The sequence below is a fragment of the Quercus robur genome, chromosome 2 (assembly GCF_932294415.1).
Source record: "Quercus robur chromosome 2, dhQueRobu3.1, whole genome shotgun sequence".
In the NCBI taxonomy this organism is placed as follows: Eukaryota; Viridiplantae; Streptophyta; class Magnoliopsida; order Fagales; family Fagaceae; genus Quercus; species Quercus robur.
The window spans coordinates 3,337,425-3,343,009 of record NC_065535.1 but is presented as its reverse complement, the minus strand read 5'-3'; the positions used below and the strand labels follow the sequence as shown (position 1 = coordinate 3,343,009).

General features: G+C 34.5%; 1 non-coding gene and 1 pseudogene across 1 annotated transcript; both read left to right on the top strand.

The window, feature by feature from the left end:
• Positions 1 to 2,343: 2,343 nt before the first annotated feature.
• Positions 2,344 to 3,543, top strand: LOC126716187 (uncharacterized; annotated as a pseudogene).
• Positions 3,544 to 4,668: 1,125 nt separating this feature from the next.
• On the top strand, positions 4,669 to 4,742 carry TRNAI-AAU (transfer RNA isoleucine (anticodon AAU)). Its single transcript has one exon. It is a non-coding gene; the product is annotated as a tRNA-Ile (tRNA).
• The last annotated feature ends 843 nt before the right edge of the window (positions 4,743 to 5,585 follow it).

The following is a 5,585-nucleotide window of genomic DNA, read 5'->3' as shown; positions in this document are numbered from 1 at the left end:
GGTTTAGTGTGATTTTGTGGTCTCTGTATTGGGAATTTTCTGTTTGGGAATTTTCTGTTATTTTGTTGTGTGTATTATGTGCTCTCTGTATTGGGAATTTTCTGTTTGCAGGAATTGGTTGTGTGGATTATGTGGTCTCTGTATTGGAAATTTTCTGTTTGGGAATTTTCTGTTATTTTGTTGTGTGGATTATGTGCTCTCTGTATTGGGAATTTTCTGTTTGCAGGAATTGGTTGTGTGGATTATGTGGTCTTTGTATTAGGAATTTTCTGTTTGCAGGAATTTGTTGTCTGGATTCTGTGGTCTCTGTAATTTGTGCAGGAAAGTTTTTATGTTTTGTTGTTAGTGTAATTTGTTGTATTGCACAAAACCAGAGTTACATTTGGGTGGTCTCTGTAAATTGTTGTGTTGCACAAAACCACACTCTGTAAATTGTTGTGTTGCACAAAACCACATTCCTGTGTTGCATAAAACCACATGAATGTATTGGGTCACTGTAATTTGTTGTGTGGTCTCTGTAATTTGTAATTTGTCTATGAATGTAATATAAATGTCTCTGTAATATAAATATAAGTTTGTTGTGTAATTTATCTCCGTAATTTGTTGTGTTGATATAAATGTTAGTTTGGAAATTTTCTGTGTGCAGGGAAGTTTATATATATATTTTCTAATTTTATGGAGTCACGTAGGGACACAGAGTTACGTAGAGACCTAACATTTATCACGGGTATCATAAATGGGGATATAGAAATTGACTCACAATTTTTGGGAACGTCTCAAAATACTCCTGTGTCAGTTTCTGATTCTCCACCTCCACCACCACAAGTTGAAAATACCTCTTTTACAAAAGGAAAACGGGGCTCTAACTTTACTGTAGAGGAAGATAAACTCTTAGTGGTAGCATGGCTCAATACTAGTGTTGATGCCATAAACAGTAATGAACAAACACAAAATACCTTTCGTCAAAAAGTTTGGGAATATTTTATGCAGTACAATACATCCAGTACCACACGTACTGTTATCTCCTTACTAAGTCATTGGGGTACGATTAGTGAAAAGACAAATAAGTTTGCTGGGTGTATGGCTCAAATTAACGCACTTCATCAAAGTGGTATAACCGAAGAAGATAAGGTATAAATTATATTACAATAGTATTAAAATGTCCATTCACCAATAGTTTGAAGATATTAATCATGTTATATTTGTTTTAATTTTTTTTTAGATTATCAATGCGAAGGCTTTGTATTGAGAGAAGCACAAGAAACCCTTTCTTCTTGATCATTGTTGGCTCATGTTAAAGGACCAACCAAAGTTTGCCGATCCTAACAATGCTAGATCGAGATCATCCGTGCCTCCAACTTCAGAGGCAATATCTATTAGTGAAGGAGATTGTGGGTCCAGACTTGGTGATACTTCTAATTTTGAGAGACCTATTGGTAAGAAGGCCGAAAAGGCCATCCGAAAGAACAAAGCCACCAGAAAAGATGTAGGGGAATATTTGAACAAAAAATTGAAATTGATTGAGGATGTAACTCGGTTGGAAGAGGAAAAAATGTCTTTTGAGAGGGAAAAACTTGCAATTGAAAAGGAAAGTAGGGAAGAAAAACTTAAGATTGAGAAGGAAAGAATGATGATTGAGAAGAAAAAATGTGAGCAGGAAGAAAGGTTAGAGGAAGAGAGAATCATGATGATAGATACAAGTGGCTTAACCGGAACACAAAAAGCTTTTTATGAACAACTTCAAGAGGAAATCATGGCAAAACGAAGATCATGTAATTAATGGGTTTAATTGTATTTTGGATGTAGTTTAGACTTTTATGTATTTTGTAGTGGTTTATGTATTTTGTAGTGGCTTATGTCACTTGATGAATTATCTTAAACTATATGTATGTATTTGTGTTGTGACTTGAAGTGCAATCTAGTAAAGACTTTGAAGTGCAATCTTTTTTATCTTTTGTTAAGTTCTATTTGATCTTGTGATAGACATTGATATAATTCTTTAATTCAATGAAACTATTATTTGATCAACTATGAGTATTACAGCCACTATGAGTGCCTAGTATCATATGCTTGGTACAGCCACTATGAATGTCTTTTATCCAATTATTTCTATTCATTGAACATTCCTAGTATCATATGCTTGGTTTTGAGATGACAGGTCTTAGAATAAATCTATGAACAATGAGCATTCATAGTATTTCCAAGTTTTTTTTTTTAGATGTATGTATTTGTGTTGTGATTTGTGCGTGAATTAGTTATATTCATTTTAATGTGGTTTATGTCACTTAATTTTAATCTTGCATCTATAGTAATAATTGATTTCCAATTGTCTTGAAGGTTGCATCCATGAATCACTTTTTGTTTCGCAAGTTCCTTCTTGATGACTCAGATGAAGATGAGATAATCGAAGAACTTGTTATGGAAGCATCACAACCTAAGCGTCGTCGTCGTTCTATCCAACGTGATCATTTGGTAGGCCATGAGAGGCTTTTTCTTAATTATTTTGCTCCCACACCAATATATCCACCCACTTTATTTCGTAGGAGATTTCGGATGAAACGTTCTCTTTTTCTTCGTATTCAATCTCAAGTTAAAGCTCATGACTCTTATTTTGTCCAAAAAAGAAATAATGCCAACAAACTTGGTTTATCTTCATTACAAAAGATAACTGCTGCACTTAGAATGCTTGCGTATGGAGTATCGGGTGATTTGATAGATGAATATGTGCGGATTGGAGAAACTACTGCATTAGAAAGTTTGAAAAAATTTGTTACTGCGGTAATTGATGTTTTCTCTGAAGAATACTTGAGAAAGCCAAACAATGAAGTCATTGCTAGACTGTTAGCTCACGGCGAACGTCGAGGTTTTCCAGGTATGTTAGGTTCAATTGATTGCATGCATTGGAAGTGGAAAAATTGTCCATCTGCATGGAAAGGTCAATATTGTGGTCATATTCGTGAGCCTACTATTATTTTGGAGGCAGTAGCATCATATGATCTTTGGATATGACATGCATTTTTTGGGTTAACTGGGTTAAATAATGATCCTAATGTGTTAGAGCGATCTCATATATTTAATGAACTTGTTGAAGGACGTGCTCCTACAATACATTACTCAATTAATGGTCATGACTACACTATAGGATATTACCTTGCTGATGGTATATATCCAAAGTGGGCAACATTTGTGAAAATAATCCCAACTCCACAAGGACAGAAGTATAAATTATTTGCAGCAGCTCAAGAGGCGTATAGGAAGGATGTTGAGTGTGCATTTGGAGTGCTTCAAGCACGTTTCGCAATTGTCCGTGGACCTGCACGATTTTTTCATCTTAAAACACTCAAAAAGATCATGAAAACATGCATAATTCTCCATAATATGATTGTTGAAGATGAGCGAGAAGATGAGCAGGATGATAATGAAGTGGTAGATTTGGATTATGAGCAAAATGATGGAATGGATAATCCTCCTCTGCAAATGTTACGTGAACAAAGTGATGAATTTTTGTCATACATTGAAAGGCATGGACGCATTAGAGATTGAGAAATTCATTTTCAACTCCAGTCGGACCTTATTGAACATTTATGACAATTGCAAGGCGAGTCGTAGGAACTTTCTTTTTTGTATATGGGTTTAGTATGAGTCATAGGAACTTGTGCGAGTGTGTGAGTTTTATTGTAATTTGGTTTGAGTTATGTATGTGAGCAAATTTATGGACTACATTGTTCTTGCTATAATATGTATTTTATTTTATATGTTTTCTTATAAAGTTCCTTCATTTCATAATTCACATTGTTCCAAGGTTGTTTCCGGATAATTGAGACGATAATAGGCTATCATGATAATTGAAAAATTGTTTTAGTAAAAAAAAAATGTACGAGTATAATTTGGGGTTAAAAAAAAATTACTTGTTAACACTAGATGATTATTTGCTATCATGCGGCGGCGGCAGCGGCGGAAAAAGAGTCGTCGGTGGCGGTGGCGGCGGCGATGGCGACGACGGCGGTGGAAAAAAAGTCGTCGACGATGGCGGTGGCGGTGGCGACGACGGTGGCGGTGGCGGTTGAAGGTGGTTGTGGTTGTTGTTTATTGTATAGGATATATTATTTTATTGTAGTGGATATATTATTTTATTATAATGGATATATTATTTTATTGTGATATTTATATTATTTTATTGTGTTAAAAGATAAAATAGATCCACTGCTACAGCATGTATGTAGGTAAAATAGATAAAGTAACATTTGGTGGAGCTAAAAAGCTAAATTTTTAACTCTACTACTGTGGATGCTCTTATAACTCAATGACAATATTGTAATTAAACACACATAGGGGACCCACAGGTGCAACTTTTGATTTTTGTTTTTTTATTTTTTTTTTAGTTTCGGTGAGTTTAGGTACTGAAAAAAAAAAAAAAAAAGCTTCACCGGCTGATAGGTATGGGGCCCACAAATAGTGTGAAAAATATTGAGTGATGGAAATTGGGTGATGATGCCAAACGAGTGTGAAAAATTGAGTGATGAGTTATGAATGATGAGTGATGAGTGATGGAAATTGAGTGATGAAAAAACTTTGGACAAACATGCTCTTATTGTGGATAGAGTAAATAAACAGTTACCGAGAAAAAGATTAAAATAGAACAAAAAGAAAATAATCTACAAGTCATCTGGCCTATTAGCTCAGCTGGTTAGAGCGTCGTGCTAATAACGCGAAGGTCGCAGGTTCGAGACCTGCATGGGCCAATTATTGATATTTTGTTCTTTTTCTGGGGGAAGATATCTCCTGGGCCATTTTTTGAGCCTTGAAGGTGTCTCGTGGGCCATTTTTTGGGCCTTTGCAAAGGCTTCTCTCAGCTTGATTAACCTTTTTCCTTTTCTGTACGGAACGTCTAGACTACCCGTTGGACCATGTTTTGGGCTATTTGCAACGATTTTTAACAGATGTTAGGATTCATTTATTGAGGAGTTTGGACTCATAGTCATAGGCTAAGAAACAATGTTAAAATGACATTAGTTAAATGATGATTCTCCAAAAAAAGAAAAAAAAAAGTTGAATATGGCAGGTTAAACTTTTTGAATTAATTATAGTTTATCACTTAACCAAAAGAATGAAAAACATATTCGAAAGAATCGAAACATATATATATATATATATATATATATATTAAGGACAATAAATCTTTATCGAGTAAATTTGCTACTATATATATTTTATCCCAGCAGTAGATAGTGAATGGTAAAGCATCTACTAGATTTGGAAACTATTATTTGCAACTCTCCCACCACAGATTACATGAATTTGAAGTGGCAGTGATGCTTTGTAGTAAATAGATAAACTAGCTCCATGATCCATTTGGCATCTACCTTGTAAATTGAGAGCAATACCTGAAAACCTCACTCAAAATTAAAAACCAAAAAAAAAGGTTGTAGTCTTAATGACAACAAAACTAAATACAATTCTATTGGATATTTCGATTGTTCCTTTCTATGCTAAAAAAAAGCTGAAATATTCTACAACACCCTCTATATATCTCAGTTCCTCACAACCCATGCTTTCAAGTCTCATTTTCAGAATAAATTACTCCT